The sequence below is a fragment of the Somniosus microcephalus genome, chromosome 7 (assembly GCF_052327205.1).
Source record: "Somniosus microcephalus isolate GS21.2 chromosome 7, FLI_Smic_1.0, whole genome shotgun sequence".
Classification (NCBI taxonomy): Eukaryota; Metazoa; Chordata; class Chondrichthyes; order Squaliformes; family Somniosidae; genus Somniosus; species Somniosus microcephalus.
In genome coordinates, this window is record NC_140993.1 from 277,962,118 (window position 1) to 277,983,740 (window position 21,623).

Here is a 21,623-nt window from a genome sequence, read left to right on the forward strand (position 1 = left end):
AACCTACTACACCACCAGAAACTACTACACCACCGAGGCGTTATCCGGACCGAGTCAGGAAGCCTCCAGAGAGACTGACTTATAATTAATTAACTGCAGCAATGTGTAGATTATTTTTCTTGTAACATGTAATTAATAATTACTTAAAATATTATGTACTGGTTGGCTAAAAGGGGAGGAATTGTAGTGTATGTGCCTTTAAGAGCCCCATGTGTACTGTAATGCTGGTAATGGCCACTCGGGCTATATAAGCCTGTATATTGTGTTGTATCAGTTAGTTCCCCTCCAGACTTTGTTTAGTAAACACCTATGAAACCAACTCCTGTCTTCAGTGTCTCTATCAACACACAGACACAACAGTAGTGTATCTAGTTTCTCAAGCTACACAAACTGGTCCTTTGACTCTTCAGTCTTGTAGGATGATTTTGCTCATTTGCAGAAGATTTAGACATTATTACAAAAAGAAAATGCAACAATTTTATACAGTGCATCAAATTCCAAGTTCAAACTGCATGACTCAGGGGAGAACCTGGCTTCAAGTGTTTTTCCAACATCATTACTTACATAGCACTTGGCTAGCTCAATGTCTCTTTCTCCTCCCTCCCCCCGGAATGACTTCAAAACAAAACTACTGGGAAGTTTAACAGAACCCTCATGCTTTGTTGCAGTGGTTTTCAAACTTTGTAAAGCACCTGACTGATGCGACGAAAGGTCTGTCTAGATGGTATGTAGCCAGGGGTGGGGAAGATTAGCTCTTAGTTTGAGTCAAAGTGGACAACCCGATGGTTATGGGACAGGAGAAATGCTGATGGTGATTTTTCTTCTGCGCTCCCTGTGTTTGTGTTGTGGGCTCAGTAGGCAGATGACTACATATCAAGATAAGGAATGTAGATGAAAGCACTTGTGTTCTACCAGTGTCAGATGTTTGTGAAATTGTTAAGTTATGCAACCTTGTAGATTTAATTCTGATGGTATCCTTTGAAAGCTATGTTCATATTTAGAAATTTTCCCAATGTTAAGCTAATGCATGTTCTGAACTGGAGCTCGGAATTCCCTTTTTGTTTATATTCCCCCGCCACCCCCGACTCCCCCACCACCCCCCTGCCCACACACACACCTCCCACCGATATCTGCAAGAGATTCTAATGACTGATAATATGCATTCATGTAGCGCCCTTAACGCACTAAAACATCCAAAGGCACTTCACAGGACCGTAATCACACAAACATTTACACTGAGCCAAAGAAGGAGATAAAATAAGTAGGTTTTAATGAGCGGCTTAAAGAAGGAGAGAGAGGTGGCGAGGTCCAGGGAGAGTCTAGACAGCTGAAGTCATGGCCACCAATGGTGGGGTGAAGGAAGTGGGGGATGCACAAAAGGTCAGCATTGGAGGAATGAAGAGTTCGCAGAGGGTTGCAGGGCTTGGAAAGGTTACAGAGATAGGGCAATTTTTCTGTCAATTTCAATTTTAGGATGGAGCAAGATTTACAACAGCAGTACTGAGGGACAAACTGTTAAATCCTGCTTTCTTCTAATCATGCTCATCTGTTCACTTTTGTCCATTTTTTTGTTAAAATAAGCGCACAGGAAAATACGATCCAGCACTTTCCCTCTCAGTCTCACCTTAGTAATCTTGTCTGTGTAACATAGTGATACTGTTGTAGGGACTTCAAACACAGCTTACATTAAAAATAATGGTCCAGTGCTTATCATCTGCCCTCCTGCTGACCTGGAGCCCAACAAGACAGTAAGGGGGAAAATTCAGTATCGCCCTGTTTGGGGCGTCATTATTGGCAGTGCACAAAGTTTAGCGCCTGGCGCTAATTATCGTCTCCAACAGCAAACTTGGCTTTTATCGCCCCTGGAGGTGATTGGAGCGCTAAATCAGGCGCTTCACACCTGTCTTAAGGCGCAAAGGCCGTGGAGCGAGGCACTACCTCAGAACGCTGGCGAAGCAAGGAAGGGCAAATCAAAATGAACCTGCAAAGTGCTGCTCAGTACTCAAAACTCCTTCACACAGCGTTGAATCTCTCCAGAAGTCTCTCTCTCTCTCAGAATGCGTGGTGCAAAAATGTCACCGACAAAAAAAGGCAGGAAACGAAGGCAGGAAACGGTCGCCTTTAAATAGCGCTCCCCCAGTCCCTTTCTGACAGCATAGCACTCCCCTCAACCTGTCGTTGCTAGCAGCAGGCGGTAAGGCAGGGGGTGCCACTCAATATCCAGTCCGGGGCACTAACGGGGCGTTGCATACTCGACTGATGTCACAATCTGCCAGCGCAGGAGATCGTGGCGGTAGTATTTAGCGCCGCCGCAAAATGTCTAGTTAATTTCGTGAGCGGCGCAAACATCGCCGTGCCCGGGCGCTAGATGCTTTGCGCCCCATTAGTGCCATCTTAAGGCACTAACGGGAGGCGCAAACAACTGAATTTTTCCCCCTAAGTCCCAAATAGTTACACCAAAGCCTGCAGAAATTGTTGGAGGCATCTTGGCAGGTGCGACCAAACGGGGCAATGATCGCTCCTTGGCATGCCTCCTTTTGTGCAGTACCATTTTAAGCTGTGATTGGGAGGCTTCTGTTTAACCTTCCAGAATAAGGGTTAGTCAGGCCTTTGAATCTTATAGTAATGCCATGCAGGCAATTTGCTGGCAGGGTCTCCTTTGGGAGACAACATCTGTCAATGGAGGAACATCACCTCTCTGCAGATGTGGGGCTGCAGGTGCTGATGGGAGGCACGGACCAACTCTTGGGCAGCCTGGCAGCCCCACCACAAATCCTCTTCCTCCGAACGCATCAGCTCAGAGGATTTCTGCTGGCGAACCCTTTGATGCCAACGTATGAAGCCAGGGCCAAATAAAACTAAATATAACTGGAACAATGGCTCATGAAATCCTAAGTGCCAACAGGAAAAATATTCCCCCCAAAAAACCCCGAAGGATCTTTTAAAAGACCGGAAACACTTCTCTTCAATATCTGCTGGCTTTTTAATGATCCCTCCTGCCTGGTTTCCATGTGGCAGTGGGGAAAGGGCTGGTTGCAGTAGGACAACGGTACAATCACCGGGGAGTTTGAGCCTCTATGTCCAGTACAGTACTGTCCTTCCCCACTTCCCATTTTGAATAGGTAGATTAAACCCCTGCCAGCTTCAAACCGGATTTTCTTGCACCTTTCCCAGGCCTGAACACAAGACAGCACAAAACCAGTGGGAATCGGGCTGGATGGATTTCTGCTGGACTTCCCAGCCGCTACCATTTGTTTGTGCCAAAACCGGGGCACCGAGCACCCCGCAAAGGACCTCTCGCTTATGGAAAGGAAGGGAAGACCGAGAATTGACCATGCTGACCACCATGCCCGATCTGTCCTCCGGTCAAGCAAGACTTTCCACCAGGAGCTCTAGCTTGTAAAATTTACCCCTTGACCTGATATAATCGAACATCACCTTGGTACCTAGGTGCAATAAGCAGGTGGTGGAAGTGGAATGAGTTTATTGGTTCAATGAACCAGTCACACACCCGCCAGCACTCGTCTGCTGCTGTGTTGTCACGAGGCTTGCTACCAACACACCAGAGGAATAGGCACACTCAAGCCGACACCCTTTAATGGTACCTTTCCTGTGTGATGCTCTTAATTCAAACTACTGTCCTTACTACTACCACCAGTAAAAAGCCATCAGTACTTCAGTTTAAAATTGCTCTCCAGACAGATTACGGGTATTTTAACAGTTGAACTGGGCACCGTACAAACATTTCACCTGTTCATTAAGCACTACTCAAATAATAGTGTATAGTAGCTTCGCCATTGTTTTTTGCTCATTAAAATTAAGAACCAATAAAACTGGAAACTTGGGAGGGCTGCGAATCGGATGCGCCAACCTCCACACCTGATGGTACAATCTGCCCTCCCATTGAACGAGTCTTTGTACCGGGATTCATAACTAGTAAAAACTTAGCCCCAAATCCTGACTTCCTGTTCACGATGACATGGAAGGATGTCTTGTGTGGCAGTATCCTGGTCTACATAGATACATAGAAGATAGGAGCAGGAGTAGGCCCTTCGTGCCTGCTCCGCCATTCGATGAGATCATGGCTGATCCTTTAATTCAGTATCCCGTCCCCGCCTTCTCTCCGTAACCCTTAACCCCTTTTGCCCGTAGAAATATATCTAATTCCCTCTTAAATATATTTAATGAGCTGGCGTACACTGCCCTCTGTGGCAATGAGTTCCACAGGTTCACCACTCTCTGAGTGAAGAAATTCCCCCTCATCTCTGTCCTAAATGGTTTAGCCCTTATCCTTAAATTATGTCCTCTAGTTCTGTTCTCACCCGCCAAGGGAAACATTCCTTCTGCATCCAGTCTGTCTAGACCTGTCAGAATTTTATACACTTCTATGAGGTCCCCTCTCAATCTTCTAAACTCCAGTGTGTACATCCCTAAACTACATAGTCTCTCCTCATAGGTCATTCCCGCCATTCCTGGTATCAGCCTGGTGAATCGCCGCTGCACCCCCTCCATGGCAAGAACATCCTTCCTCAGATGAGGCGACCAAAACTGTACACAGTACTCGAGGTGTGGTCTCACCAGTGCCCTGTACAGCTGCAGCAAGGTATCCCTGTTCCTGTATTCTAACCCTTTTGCTATGAAGGCCAGCATACCGTTTGCCTTCTTGACCGCCTGTTGCACCTGCATGCTCGCCTTCAGTGACTGGTGTACAAGAACACCCAGGTCTCTCTGTACTTCCCCCTCTCCCAATCTATTGCCATTTAAATAATAATTTGCCCTCCCGTTCCTGCACCCAAGGTGGATAACTTCGCACTTGTCCACATTATAGTGCATCTGCCATTTATCCGCCCAATCGCCCAGTCTGTCCAAATCGCTCTGGAGCTTCCTGGTCTCTTCCTCTGAGCCCACCCCCCCTCCTAGTTTAGTGTCGTCTGCAAATTTGGAAATGCTGCATCCGACTCCCTGATCCAGGTCATTAATGTAAATTGTGAACAGCTGGGGGCCCAGGACAGATCCCTGTGGTACCCCACTTGTTACTGCCTGCCATTCAGAAAATGAGCCGTTTATTCCAACTCTCTGTTTTCTATCTGACAGCCAGTTCCCTATCCACGCCAATACTTTCCCCTTTATCCCATGAGCCTCAATTTTCCATGCTAATCTTTTATGTGGGACCTTATCGAAGGCCTTTTGGAAGTCCAGGTACACCACATCTACTGGCTCTCCCCCATCTATTCTACCAGTTACTCCCTCAAAAAATTCCAATAGATTAGTCAAGCACGATTTACCCTTTGTAAATCCATGTTGACTCTGTCCTATCCTGTCCCCATTTGCTAAGTGCTCCGCTATTTCATCCTTAATGATGGACTCCAGCATTTTGCCCACAACTGATGTAAGGCTTACAGGTCTGTAATTACCTGCTTTTTCCCTACCCCCCTTTTTGAATAGTGGGGTAACGTTAGCTACCCTCCAATCCATGGGCACTGTTCCCGAGTCTAATGAATTCTGAAAAATCATCCTTAGTGCATCCGCTATCTCTAGGGCCACCTCCTTCAGTACCCTAGGATGCATGTTATCAGGCCCTGGGGATTTGTCCACCTTCAATCCCTTTAGCTTCCTTAACACCATATCCTTAGAGATATTGATTTGCGTCAGTTCCTCCTTTGCCAATGTCCCTATTTTTCCCGATATCCCAGGGAGGTTTTTTGTGTCTTCCTTCGTAAAGACTGACCCAAAGTATGCATTTAGTTGATCTGCCATTTCCTTATTTCCCATTATATATTCCCCCGTATCTGACTGCAATGGACCAACTTTGGTTTTCACCAGTCTTTTCCTTTTGATATACTTATAAAAGCTTTTGGAGTTAGTTTTTATATTTTCCGCCAGCTTGTTTTCGTAAGCTATTTTGCCCCTCTTGATTATGCCCTTTGCCCTCCTTTGCTCTATCTTAAACTGTTCCCAATCTTCCGCTCTGGCGCTTTTTTTGGCTATTTTATACGCCCTATCTTTGGATTTTATGCTGTCTCTAATTTCCCCTGTTATCCACGGTTGAGTCACCTTTTTAGATTTCCTTTTATGCCAGATTGGTATAAACAATTTTTGCAATTTTGTCATTCTATCTTTAAATGTTTGCCATTGTTTATCTACCTCCAGTCCTCCCAGGAACGTTGTCCAATCAGACCTACTCAGTTCCCGTCTCATGGCATCATAATTCCCCTTGTTTAAATTCAGGACCTTAGTCTCTGAGTCAATTTCTTCGCTCTCCATTTCGAGTGAGAAATCGATCATGTTATGATCGCTCTGACCCAAGGGTCCCCGTACAACAAGATTACTGATTAGTCCCTTCTCATTGCACAGTACCCAGTCCAATATAGCCTGTTCCCGAGTTGGTTCCTCGACATATTGATCCAGATAACCATCCCTTAAACACTCAAGGAATTCCTCCTCCTCATTATTTTTACTGATTAGGCTAGTCCAATCTATATGTAAGTTAAAGTCACCTATGATGACAGCTGTGCTCTTATTGCACGCTTCTCTAATTTCCCTCGTGATGCCCTCCCTAACCTCTATTTTACTATTTGGAGGCCTATATACCACTCCTATTAATGTTTTTCGCCCCTCGCTATTTCTTAGCTCCACCCATATAGATTCTGTATTAACTGAGTTAATATCCTTCCTTTCAATTGCATTTATCCCCTTTTTTACTAGCAATGCTACCCCTCCTCCCTTTCTTTTTTGTCGATCCTTCCTAAATACTGAATACCCCTGTATGTTAAGCTCCCAGCCCTGCTCACCCTGCAACCATGTTTCCGTAATCCCAATTAGATCATAATTATTAACCTCTATTTCCACAGCTAATTCATCTACCTTGTTCCTGATGCTTCTCGCATTAAGGTATAAAACCCTCAGGCTTTTTTTATGCTCACATTTTTTATGAATTAGTTTGGCCCTTTGTTTTTTGTTCCTCACCCTTTTACCATTTATTTCTGTCTGCCTTTCACTTTCCTCTATTTCACTACATAGGTTTCTAGCCCCCTGCCATACTAGTTTAAATGCTCCCGAACTGCTTTATCAAAAATTACCCCGAGAACATCAGTTCCATCTCTGCACAGGTGTAGACCGTCCCTTTTGTATAGGTCACACCTACCACAAAACTGGTTCCAATGCCTCAAAAATTTAAAACCCTCCCTCTTACACCACTGCTCAAGCCACGTATTTAGCCTAACTATCCTGTTCTCTGTACTCTTACTAGCACGTGGCACTGGTAGTAATCCAGAGATTACTACCTTCGAGGTCCTACTTTTTAGCTTGGCTCCTAACTCCCTAAATTCTACTTGTAGGACCTCTTCCCTTTTTTTAGCTACGTCGTTGGTACCAACATGTATCACGACAACTGGCTGTTCCCCCTCCCCCTCCAGAATGTTCTGCACCCGCGCCGAGACATCCTTGACCCTTGCACCAGGGAGGCAACATACCATCCTGGAGTCTCGGTCGCGACCACAGAAACCCCTATCTATTCCCCTTACAATCGAATCCCCTATTACTATAGCCCTGCCACTCTTTTTCCCTCCCTTCTTTGCAACAGAGCCTATATGTAAATTGTCACTAAGGCCCTATTGTATTGCACATATAACAAGCAAAAGGACATCTGCCGTGAGCCAGCTACATCAGGTTAGGTGCCATATTTTTCTTGGTCTTCAGCTACTGCATAGAACAAGATTCTCTGAAAAACCATGACATCTCGGTTGTGTGCAAGTGCTTGCGGCTGAACAAAGGCACATGTCTGGAAGGAGAAGGCAATGAATCGCTATTCAAAGGTTGTGCATATAAAAAGTTCAACTTTTAAATGATCACAGATGATCTCTTACCCGAGTTTGATAGTGACTTAACAACTGCGGCTTTTCAATAATATCATTGCTTTATTTCCGATGTGCTGGTAAAGTAGTAATTTCCCCTGGGCTGACAGAAGCTCCATTGTAAGGCAGAGGAGCTCGAAACTTGATGAAGATCTGCTCTTTAACAAACTGATGTTCCCATTTTAATAAACTCCTGTGAGTTGCACTGACATTTTACTCTGTGTTTTGTTTCAGATTAGTTGTCCGGTATTTCTACAGTCTTATTGTTGAATGAATCCTGGTTTTGTTGGTTATTTGTGATTAATATATGGTGTGGAGATGCCGGTGTTGGACTGGGGTGGACAAATGTAAGAAGTCTCACAACACCAGGTTATAGTCCAACAGCTTTATTTGAAATCACAAGCTTTCGGAGCGCTGCGACTTCACCTGACGAAAGCTTGTGATTTCAAATAAAACTGTTGGACTATAACCTGGTGTTGTGTGACTTCTTACATTTGATTAATATATGATTGATCTCCCATGGCTTTGCACATGGGTAGTTAAGGTCAATTTATATTTTTCATGTCAAACAGAGGGGATGGACAGCAGGAGGAGGCAAATGGGGGAGAGGAGAGAAGATGGAGAAGCGGAAAGACAGGGCCAGGGAAGGGGAGTGGGCAAGTGAGTGGGGAGGGGAAGGGCAGAAAAGGAGAGACGGAGAAGTTTGTGGGAGAGGGGGAAGAGGGAGAAGACAGTGGGAAAAGAGGGAAGGGAAAAGACGGTGGGAAGGGAGAGAGGGGGGAGAGAGGAAGGAAGTGCTGAGGTGGGAATTCAAATTAGCAGGAGTAGCAGGAGTAGAGGGATTGAGGCTTGAGGCTTGTATTGGCAACCATGAAAGGAGAAATATAGCTTGTGCATGGGAAATGCAGTCTGGTCGGAGAATGTCAATGTAAAAGGGGAAATGAAATGGGGTAGAAGTAGTCTGTGAGGAGAACCTTGTTACCCCTTTGTTACCTCTAGACGTGATTATTCCAACGCACTCCTGGCTGGCCTCCCATCTTCTACCCTCCGTAAATTTGAGGTCATCCAAAACTCTGCTGCCCGTGTCCTAAATTGCAGCAGGTCCTGTTCATCCAGCAACCCTGTGCTCGCTGACCTACATTGGCTCCCGGTTAAACAATACTTTGATTTAAAATTTCTCATCCTTGTTTTCAAATACCTGCATGGCCTCACTCCTCCCTATCTCTGTAACCTCCTGCAGCCCCACAACCCTCCGAGATCTCTGCGCTCCTCCAATTCTGGCCTCTTGAGCATTCCTCCTGGCAACAGACAGGCTAGAATTGGAGACACAGCTGGTTACAGTGGAATCTTTAACTATGGCAGAACACAACCTTCCCCAGTTGCTTTCTTTTGTGACCCATTCTGCATTCAAGTGTTGGTTGTTGGATTCTAGCTTTGGTTTAGTGGATTATTTTGTGCAGCAGATGTGGATTTTCTGTTGTGGTTCCTTTATAAGAACATAAGATGTAGGAGCAGGAGTCGGTCATTTGGCCCCTCGAGCCTGCTCCGTCATTCAATAAGATCATGGCTGATCTGATCTTGGCCTCAACTCCACTTCCCTGCCCGCTCCCCATAACCCTCGACTCCCTTACCGTTCAAAAATCTGTCTATCTCCGCCTTAAATATATTCAATGACCCAGCCTCCACAGCTCTCTGGGGCAGAGAATTCCAAAGATTCACGACCCTCTGAGAGAAGTGTTTTCGCGGGCTTGGTTGGTATTCTCCGTCTTTGAGCAGTTGAAACTCACATCCTCGTACGTTGGCAAAGTTTGTTTTCAGTTTCGCCTTTTTTTTGCCCAAGGCTAGGATTTCCAAACCAGTTTTGGATATTTCAGGGCATGGATTCAGAGAAAGAGCACAACTCGTCATTGGGACAGTGCTGATAACCCATTGACTTGAAGCCTATTTTGATGCTATATTCCTCATTAGCAGCACGGTGGCATAGTGGTTAGCACTGTTGCTTCACAGCGCCAGGGACCCGGGTTCGAATCCGGCCTCGGGTGACTGTCTGTGTGGAGTTTGCACATTCTCCCCGTGTTTGCGTGGGTTTTCTCCGGGTGCTCCGGTTTCCTCCCACAGTCCAAAGATGTGCGGGTTAGGATGATTGGCTATGATAAATTGACCCTTAGTGTTAGGGGGATTAAATACGTGGGGTTACGGGGATCGGGTGGGATGTGTGTCGGTGCAGGCTCGATGGGCTGAAATGGCCTCTATCTGCACTGTGGGGTTTCTGTGATTCTGTGATTCTGACCCTTCTTTCACTGATTGCAGATCATAATATGATAGAATTCTTCATTAAGATGGAGAGTGAAGTAGTTGATTCAGAGACTTGGGTACTGAATTTAAATAAAGGAAACTACGATGGTATGAGGCGCGAGTTGGTTAGGATGGATTGGGGAATGTTACTCAAAGGGTTGACAGTGAATAGGCAATGGCAAACATTTAATGATTGCATGGATGAACTACAGAATTTGGCATAAAAATAAAACAAAAAAGGTGACTCAACATTGGTTAACAAGGGAAATTAGGGATAGCATAAGATCCAAGGAGAGGACATATAAATTGGGCAGAAAAAGCAGCAAACCTGAGGATTGGGAGCAGTTTAGGATTCAGCAAAGGAGGACAATGGGATTAATTAAGAGGGGGAAAATAGAATATGAGAGTAAGCTTTCAGGGAACATAAAAACTGACTAAAAGCTTCTATAGATATGTGAAGAGAAAAAGATTGGTAAAGTCAAGCGTAGGTCCCTTGCAGTCAGAAACGGGAATTTATAATGGGGAACAAAGACATGGCTGACCAATTAAATACATACTTTGGTTCTGTCTTCACAAAGGAGGACACAAATAACCTCCCAGAGATGTCGGGGAACATAGGGTCTAATGAGAGGGAGGAACTGAATGAAATCAGTATTTGTAGGGAAATGGTGTTAGGGAAATTGACGGGATTGAAAGCCGATAAATCCCCAGGGCCTGATAATCTACATCATAGGGTTCTTAAGGAAGTGGCCCTAGAAATAGTAGATGCATTGCTGGTCATCTTCCAAAATTCTATAGACTCTGGAACAGTTCCCATAGATTGGAGGGTAGCTAATGTAACCCCACTATTTAAAAAAGGTGGTAGAGAAAAAACAGGGAATTATAGACCGGTAAGCCTGACATCGGTAGTGGGGAAAATGCTAGAGACCATTATAAAAGATGTAATAGCAGAGCACTTGGAAAACAGTGACAGGATCAGACAAAGTCAACATGGATTTACAAAAGGTAAATCATGCTTGACTAATCTACTGGAATTTTTTGAGGATGTAACTGGCAGAATAGATAAGGGAGAACCAGTGGATGTGGTGTATTTGGACTTTCAGAAGGCTTTCGATAAGGTACCGCATAAGAGACTAGCGTGCAAAGTTAAAGCACGTGGGATTGGGGGTAAGGTACTGACTTGGATAGAGAACTGGCAGACAGGAAGCAAAGAGTTGGAATAAACGGGTCTTTTTCCGAGTGCCAGGCAGTGACTAGTGGGGTACCGCAGGGATCGGTGCTAGGACCCCAGCTATTCACAATATATATTAATGATCTAGACGAGGGAACTAGATGTAATATCTCCAAGTTTGCAGATGATTCAAAGCTGGGTGGGCGTGTGTGCTGTGAGGATGATGCACAGAAACTCCAGTATGATTTGGACAGGTTGGGTGATTGGGCAGATGCATGGCAGATGCAGTATAATGTGGATAAATGTGAGGTTATCCACTTTGGTGGCAAAAACAGGAAGGCAGATTACTATCTGAACGGCAATAGATTGGGAAAAGGGGAAGTGCAATGAGACCTGGGTGTACTTGTGCACCAGTTGCTGAAGGTAAGCATGCAGGTGCAGCAGGCGGTTAAGAAGGCAAATGGTATGCTGGCCTTCATAGCGAGAGGATTCGAGTACAGGAGCAAGGATGTCTTGCTGCAGTTGTACAGGGCCTTGGTGAGACCACACCTTGAGTATTGTGCGCAGTTTTGGTCGCCTTATCTGAGGAAGGATGTTCTTGCCATGGAGGGAGTGCAGCGAAGATTCACCAGACTGATACCTGGGATGGCAGGAATGACGTATGAAGAGAGATTGGGTCGATTAGGCTTATATTCGCTAGAGTTTAGAAGAATGAGAGGGGATCTCATTGAAACTTATAAAATTCTAACAGGACTAGACAGACTAGATGCAGGAAGGCTGTTCCCTATGGCGGGGAGTCCAGAACCAGGGGTCACAGTCTAAGGATAAGGGGTAAGCTATTTAGGACTGAGAGGAGGAGGAATTTCTTCACCCAGAAAGTGGTGAACCTGTGGAATTCTCTAGCACAGAAGGCAGTAGAGGCCAGTTCATTAAATATATTCAAGAAGGAGTTGGATATATTTCTTAAGGCTAAAGGGATCAAGGGATATGGGGAGAAGGCAGGGACAGGGTACTGAATTTGGATGATCAGCCATGATCATATTGAATGGCGGAGCAGGCTCGAGGGGCCGAATGGCCTACTCCTCCTATCTTCTATGTTTCTATGATATGGGGAAATACTATCAATGTTACTTTATAAAGCAACATGAAATTTGCAACCAACAGAAAAGTAAGATTTGGGAATCCATGTTATGCCTGTGGACTTGCCCGTTATTTGTACTGGTTTTTAATGTACCTACTGTGGCGAGATGCTTTTCAATTGCTTTGTTCATATGTGGTTTTGATTCTTTGTGGTTTTTGGAAATTGAACAGTTGACCAAAAGAGGGTTTCATACATGATTTATGCCTTTGGGTGTAATCCACTAATCTTTCTAAATTTTTAAACATGGGGTAGGCTTTAGGAATCTTTGCTCTTGCCGCAATGTCACTTGATGGGAAAGCATATCGGGAACTTGGACAATTTCCATCCATTCATTTTAATGGATCTAAAATTGTGCAGAGCATATGAGCAGCATTCACGTTCCCGATGTGTGCTCCCATCGTGTGAAACTATATAGCAGTAGCACGAATTCAAAAAATATACTCTATCATCTCTTTTGACGATTGTGTTTATGACCGAAAAATCAAGTAATTTTGGTTCACTTGTTCAAATTTATCTAGGTTTTGACCATTGAAGGCGAGTCGTCACATGTCAATGCAATATGGTACAGTAACAACTGAAATGAAGCTTCAATACACTGAAGACAAGAACAACTGTGAAACTTGGAGAAAGCTCAGTGCCTTGAAATTCGTTTATTTGAATATTGGTATACAATGCTCGACGGGTTCATCTGAAAGCCTTTTACCAGCCATCACTCTTAATGGAGACACTAACCAGCAGGTAGAAAGATGCCAAAGGGCCTAATTGATGAGGTTAGAAAAAGATTTTCAGCATCGTACTAAAGGATCCTTCCAGTTTTATAACAGTATAAGAATAGTTGGAATTGTACAATTCTACAAGGTAAAAGTGGAGCTGAAACAGAAGAAGATAAAATAGTAAAAATGAATATTTTCCAGAAATAGATATTCATTGAAGAGGATAACCTTAACTTGCAAACCAGACCCCAACCCAACCATCACAAACCAGACCCCCAACCACCACAAACCAGCCCCCCACCATCACAAACCAGCCCCCCAACCACCACAAACCAGCCCCCCACCATCACAAACCTGCCCCCCCACCATCACAAACCAGTCCCCCCAACCACCACAAACCAGCCCCCCACCCATCGCAAACCAGCCCCCCAACCACCACAAACCAGTCCCCCCAACCACCACAAACCAGCCCCCCACCCATCACAAACCAGCCCCCCACCATCACAAACCAGCCCCCCAACCACCACAAACCAGCCCCCCACCATCACAAACCAGCCCCCCAACCACCACAAACCAGTCCCCCCAACCACCACAAACCAGCCCCCCACCCATCACAAACCAGCCCCCCACCCATCACAAACCAGCCCCCCAACCACCACAAACCAGCCCCCCAACCACCACAAACCAGTCCCCCCACCATCACAAACCAGACCCCCAACCCAACCACCACAAACCAGCCCCCCAACCACCACAAACCAGCCCCCCACCCATCACAAACCAGCCCCCCACCATCACAAACCAGCCCCCCCAACCACCACAAACCAGCCCCCCACCCATCACAAACCAGCCCCCCACCCATCACAAACCAGCCCCCCCACCATCACAAACCAGCCCCCCCACCATCACAAGCCAGCCCCCCCACCATCACAAACCAGCCCCCCAACCATCACAAACCAGCCCCCCCACCCATCACAAACCAGCCCCCCACCATCACAAACCAGCCCCCCACCATCACAAGCCAGCCCCCCCACCATCACAAACCAGCCCCCCAACCATCACAAACCAGCCCCCCCAACCATCACAAACCAGCCCCTCAACCATCACAAACCAGCCCCCCCAACCACCACAAACCAGCCCCCCAACCATCACAAACCAGCCCCCCCACCATCACAAACCAGCCCCCCCACCATCACAAACCAGCCCCCCAACCATCACAAACCAGCCCCCCCACCATCACAAACCAGCCCCCCAACCATCACAAACCAGCCCCCCCAACCACCACAAACCAGCCCCCCCAACCACCACAAACCAGCCCCCCCAACCACCACAAACCAGCCCCCCAACCATCACAAGCCAGCCCCCCCACCATCACAAACCAGCCCCCCAACCATCACAAGCCAGCCCCCCCACCATCACAAACCAGCCCCCCAACCATCACAAACCAGCCCCCCCAACCACCACAAACCAGCCCCCCCACCATCACAAACCAGCCCCCCAACCATCACAAACCAGCCCCCCCAACCACCACAAACCAGCCCCCCAACCAGCACAAACCAGCCCCCCCACCATCACAAACCAGCCCCCCCAACCACCACAAACCAGCCCCCCACCCATCACAAACCAGTCCCCCAACCATCACAAACCAGCCCCCCAACCACCACAAACCAGCCCCCCAACCACCACAAACCAGCCCCCCACCATCACAAACCTGCCCCCCCACCATCACAAACCAGCCCCCCCCCACCATCACAAACCAGCCCCCCCAACCAGCACAAACCAGCCCCCCCACCATCACAAACCAGTCCCCCCACCATCACAAACCAGCCCCCCAACCACCACAAACCAGCCCCCCCACCATCACAAACCAGCCCCCCCCCCACCATCACAAACCAGTCCCCCCACCATCACAAACCAGCCCCCCAACCACCACAAACCAGTCCCCCCACCATCACAAACCAGCCCCCCCCACCATCACAAACCAGCCCCCCCACCATCACAAACCAGCCCCCCCAACCACCACAAACCAGCCCCCCAACCATCACAAACCAGCCCCCCCAACCACCACAAACCAGCCCCCCACCATCACAAACCAGTCCCCCCACCATCACAAACCAGTCCCCCCACCATCACAAACCAGCCCCCCCAACCATCACAAACCAGCCCCCCCAACCATCACAAACCAGCCCCCCAACCATCACAAAGCAGCCCCCCCAACCATCACAAACCAGCCCCCCCCCACCATCACAAACCAGCCCCCCCCAACCAGCACAAACCAGCCCCCCCAACCAGCACAAACCAGCCCCCCCAACCACCACAAACCAGCCCCCCCAACCACCACAAACCAGCCCCCCAACCATCACAAACCAGCCCCCCAACCATCACAAACCAGCCCCCCAACCATCACAAAGCAGCCCCCCCAACCATCACAAACCAGCCCCCCCCACCATCACAAACCAGCCCCCCCAACCAGCACAAACCAGCCCCCCCAACCAGCACAAACCAGCCCCCCCACCATCACAAACCAGCCCCCCCAACCACCACAAACCAGCCACCCCAACCAGCACAAACCAGCCCCCCCACCATCACAAACCAGCCCCCCCAACCACCACAAACCAGCCCCCCCAACCATCACAAACCAGCCCCCCCAACCCAACCATCACAAACCAGCCCCCCAACCATCACAAACCAGCCCCCCAACCATCACAAACCAGCCCCCCAACCATCACAAACCAGCCCCCCCAACCATCACAAACCAGCCCCCCCCACCATCACAAACCAGCCCCCCCACCATCACAAACCAGCCCCCCAACCATCACAAACCAGCCCCCCCAACCCAACCATCACAAACCAGCCACCCCCAACCATCACAAACCAGCCCCCACACCATCACAAACCAGCCCCCCCAACCCAACCATCACAAACCAGCCCCCCCACCATCACAAACCAGCCCCCCCAACCACCACAAACCAGCCCCCCCAACCATCACAAACCAGCACCCCCCACCATCACAAACCAGCCCCCCCACCATCACAAACCAGCCCCCCAACCATCACAAACCAGCCCCCCCAACCCAACCATCACAAACCAGCCCCCCCACCATCACAAACCAGCCCCCCCACCATCACAAACCAGCCCCCCCACCATCACAAACCAGCCCCCCCACCATCACAAACCAGCCCCCCCACCATCACAAACCAGCCCCCCCAACCATCACAAACCAGCACCCCCCACCATCGCAAACCAGCCCCCCCAACCATCACAAACCAGCCCCCCCAACCATCACAAACCAGCCCCCCCACCATCACAAACCAGCCCCCCACCATCACAAACCAGCCCCCAACCATCACAAACCAGCCCCCCCAACCATCACAAACCAGCCCCCCCACCATCACAAACCAGCCCCCCCAACCATCACAAACCAGCACCCCCCACCATCACAAACCAGCCCCCCCAACCATCACAAACCAGCCCCCCCACCATCACAAACCAGCCCCCCCACATCACAAACCAGCCCCCCACCATCACAAACCAGCACCCCCCACCATCGCAAACCAGCCCCCCCAACCATCACAAACCAGCCCCCCCACCATCACAAACCAGCCCCCCACCATCACAAACCAGCCCCCCACCATCACAAACCAGCCCCCCCACCATCACAAACCAGCCCCCGCAACCATCACAAACCAGCCCCCCCACCCCACCATCACAAACCAGCCCCCCCACCCAACCACTACATAAGGTACTCTTCCAACCCCAACAGTAAAGTACAGGAAACATGCCTGTTCTCGCCTGCCATCCCCTCTGCCTTGGTACTTTTCCACTGACCCCCCTCCCAGGCAGCGTAATGGAGACAAAAATATTAAATATATTCAAAATGCAGCTGGATGTTATAGTGGAAGAGTTAGGATACTAGAGGAAGGAGCTTTGATGGGCCAAATGTCCTGTTCTTGCCCTTGACTTGTTTATATTATGAGGGTAATTTATCGTTAATCTTTGTTTGCTCGACCTCCACTTGGAGTGGGAGTGTACCAAAATAAAACAACATTTTTCCAAGTCCCATATTTTTTGGGCCAACTTGAAGAACTACCGTGCCAAAGTGCTTGTCCTCTTGGGCTGCCAAGTCAAGACTATAAAAGCCGACTGCTCCATTCTTACAAATGGCCTCCAGAGGAACCCTCTACATTTTGGCCCAAGGAGTGGATACTGTGCAAATGGAATACGCTCCAACTTTCCTCAGTGGTTCTCACGCCCCCCCCTCTAAATAACATAAGGAGATAAACTCCACGACCTACTTTACAACCCTCTGTCATTGTTCCCAAAAGACTCATACCACGACTCAAATTTATAAAACCTTGTCTTTGCCGATATATCTACACAAAACTGGGACTTTCTGGTGCAAGTCTTTTCTAAGCTTTCTCTTACTTTATGACTCCTCATAGACTGAGCATGTCTCTGCCCAGGCTGGGAATTGCAAATAAAACCCAAAAAATGCTTTACAGAAATAGACCAAATAAACTCAACAAAATAGCTGTCCACCCTGCAAAGGAAAGCTCCATGACCGTGGTAGTTTCAGCTGCTGGGAGGAAAAGTGCTGGCACCTCAATGAAGGTGGTTTATTCTCGCCAATAGAAAAACTGCAACAAAAAAAACCCTGAAATGCAGGAAAATTAAATAAAGAAAATGCACTAAGAATGTGCAAATAGAGTTTGTCAAAACAAATTACTAGCGAAGTCGTGGGGGAGTCATTTAGGAATAAAAAACTAGAAAAAAAATATTCTGGGTGAAGAAAACAGCCAAGACCTACTGCTGATGATGGGAGATTAAAGAACTGAAAGTAAATCCTGGAGTAAGGCTGCTTGTAGGCAGTGAGTGAGGGGGAAAGATCACCTACTCTCTAACAGAGACAGCCTCTTAAAGGGAAGTGTCCCCAGGGCAATTTTCCCAGTGGATGACAGGAATATCCAGGTGGGCTGAATGAGTGCAGAAGAACAATGGTCACTTGGAGCGTATGTAGCATCATTTGGTTTTTGGAACAAGTGAGAAGGGCTTATGTCCTAGCTACCAATTATAACCTGGCTCGGGTCGTTTCACTTGCCTGGCCCCCCAGCTGTGGAATGGTATGTGCACAAATTCCCATAGACCCTGCTTTACAAACTCATCGAAAACAGGGGGGAGAACTATAAGAACAAATAGAATTTAAAGAAAGCCAACATAAAAAAATGTATATAATTTTGCTACAGGAAGTGATAAAGCTGTAATCTAAACAAAGGGGAGCTGGTAACTCCTGAGAGTGGTTTCTGAACATCCTCTGAATTCCCAAGACTGTTCTAATCTCCAGCTTCCTCCAGCATATTAAACTTAGAGCAATAAGTGTCTTGCACTGATTGCAATCAACAGTTTAGGATGTCTACAGTACCTCAAGATTTAATAATTGCCTCCAAGCTATTGGTTCTCTCCCTTTGTCTCTCCATGTCTGTCTATCACTCTCTCATTGTCTATCACACTCTCTCTCTCTCTCTCTCTCTATGTCTATCACTCTCTCATTGTCTATCACACTCTCTCTCTTCATGTCTATCACTCTCTCATTGTCTATCACACTCTCTCTCTCTCTCTCTCTCTCCATGTCTATCACTCTCTCATTGTCTATCACACTCTCTCTCTCTCTCCATGTCTCTCTCTCTCTCATTGTCTATCACACTCTCTCTCTCTCTCTCTCTCTCTCTCCATGTCTATCACTCTCTCATTGTCTATCACACTCTCTCTCTCCATGTCTATCACTCTCTCATTGTCTATCACACTCTCTCTCTCTCTCTCTCTCCATGTCTATCACTCTCTCATTGTCTATCACACACTCTCTCTCTCTCTCTCCATGTCTCTCTCTCTCTCATTGTCTATCACACTCTCTCTCTCTCTCTCTCTCTCCATGTCTATCACACTCTCTCTCTCTCTCTCTCTCTCTCCATGTCTATCACTCTCTCATTGTCTATCACACTCTCTCTCTCTCTCTCTCTCCATGTCTATCACTCTCTCATTGTCTATCACACTCTCTCTCTCTCTCTCATTGTCTATCACACTCTCTCTCTCTCTCTCTCTCTCTCTCTCTCTCCATGTCTATCACTCTCTCATTGTCTATCACACTCTCTCTCTCCATGTCTATCACTCTCTCATTGTCTATCACACTCTCTCTCTCTCTCTCTCCATGTCTATCACTCTCTCATTGTCTATCACACTCTCTCTCTCCATGTCTATCACTCTCTCATTGTCTATCACACTCTCTCTCTCTCTCTCTCCATGTCTGTCTTTCTATTTCTCTGTTCTGATCTTTGTTTCTCTATCTACCTATCTACTATTTTTAAATAATGCATGGGTTTGACTTTTCATGTTAAGGTTATGTTGGAGTCTTTAATGCTGAGCTTGTCAAAATACTTGGCTCTTTCACTTTTTTTTCTTTGGTTAACCTTTATTAAAATCTATTTTTTTCCTGAAATTTTTCTCCCTTGTTTCTATGACTTTGTAAAGCAGGGTCTATGGGAATCTGTGCACATAGCATTCCACAGCTGAGAGGCCAGGCAAGTGACCTGGTCCGAGACATCTGGTAAAACCACTCTATATAATTGGTAACTAGGACATATGCCATTCTTCTCCACTCACTTTCCCAACCTCCCCTTTATGGGAGGGAAACTCGCTTCCACCTGCCACTTTCCTTGGGTGGCTTGACTGAAATAGGATATGGCGATCACAAGCGCAGGCTATAATTATACCATGCATTGGCCACAGGGTTAGATTTTGCCCTGTGCTTTCATTAAAGGATACTTTATGCAGGCCTGTGATAGGATTTTAGTTTCCTCTCGAGTCACTAAGTTGTGCTCCGTGCCATGAATGGAAACTAGAAATCTACTGCACAGACCTGTGAGGGATTCTGTTGGGAACAGTTGTACCATGTAAGTGTTACAACAATTGAAATATTGCACATGGGATACTCGCAGTCCATGACAGTTTGTAGATTTTATGCTGCTATTCCTCGCTCCTCCTCAAATGGTCCTGTTAAATTGAGCTTGATAGAACCACTTAGCTTAGTCTAATTGTTTTAATGTAGTGCTGAAGCTCTCTGAGGTAATGTACTGAGCGCAAAAAAATTCCCGTGCTTTTGCTTGAATGCCTGAATCTCCAGTGTGATTTATCCATTGGGCTTTTTATTACCTTGTACAAGTCCTTTTCTTCAGAACCTTATCTGTAGCTGGTCATGCAATCAGAGTGTGCAATGGATCATTTGATTTTGTTTCACTCAACTGGATTAAACCCTCAAAACAGTCTTATTTTAAGAAGTCCTATTTAAATAATGATGCATAAATACTGCACTTGCAAGTTGTGGATTAGTTACTGGACCCTTGAGAGTCAGCAGTAAAAAATTACACCTTGGATGTGTTCATTGCTGGTGATTTATTTTTCTGTGTGTACCTGTTTCTAGATAATTTGCTTTCTTGCAAGGAAGTCAGGAGGTCATTCAGACAGCTGAGGCACCTGGTAAACTAGTGAAGTCATATTTGGAACTTCCCTGCAATTTGCATTTCGCACTGATCCAATTTCACTGATCGGGGGTGGTTACCGTGGCTAAGAAATAGGCTTCTTGAAATCCAGACTCAGTTGCCAGCTTTCATTGTAGGCAACAGTGTGAGGATGTGGCTTTATTGACGGTCTGAGGATAGCGGCTGTCTTTATCTGTGATTCCTCACATCACCTTTTTCATGACATCCATCAAATTCAACTTATGTTCAGTAATCTTGCCAAAACAGGTTGCATTTTAAACGAACATGAATGGTACTTGTGACAGGGAGACAGACAATACACGAAGAGTAAGTACTTATGATGATGAGATGGAGACTGTGTGGGGGAGACAGAGGATGAGCGTGTGACTGTGAGAGGTGGGGAGTTTGTGCGTGTGTGTGAGAAGGAGGGGAGAGCATAGAAGAAGATAATGCATTAGGACTCATCAGGATCAGCACGACATTCAGTTGCTCTGCTTCATGGTAATTCCAAGAGAGGACGCACCTTGTCGTTTATACAGAAAATGCTGGAAACACTCAGCAGGTCAGGCAGCATCTGTGGAGAGAGAAACAGAGTTAGCGTTTCAGGTCGATGACCCTTCTTCAGAACGTTCTGAGTATTTCCAGCATTTTCTGTTTTTATTTCAGATTTCCAGCATCCGCAGCATTTTGCTTTTGTACCTTGTTTATGTTGCATTCATAACACCAAGCAGGTACAAGGAATATATGTTCACTGTATTGCAGGAAGCCACTGTGAGGAGATAGGAAAAACTTCCTGGGGTAAGTTTCAACTTTGCCACCTGGGCAATAACCTGGCAGAGCGGATCGCACACCCCTTGTAGAACCCGCCTGATTTTCATTCCATTGAAATAGCTCCCCCTGCCCCTCTCTCGTGTTGACTTTGTC

The 21,623-nt window shown here is 47.0% G+C and overlaps 1 protein-coding gene across 3 annotated transcripts in view; it reads left to right on the forward strand.

Moving 5' to 3' along the window:
- Nucleotides 1–21,623, forward strand: part of LOC147115355 (transcription activator GLI3-like) — a 422,057-nt gene that overhangs the window by 66,997 nt on the left and 333,437 nt on the right. The window lies entirely within an intron of this gene.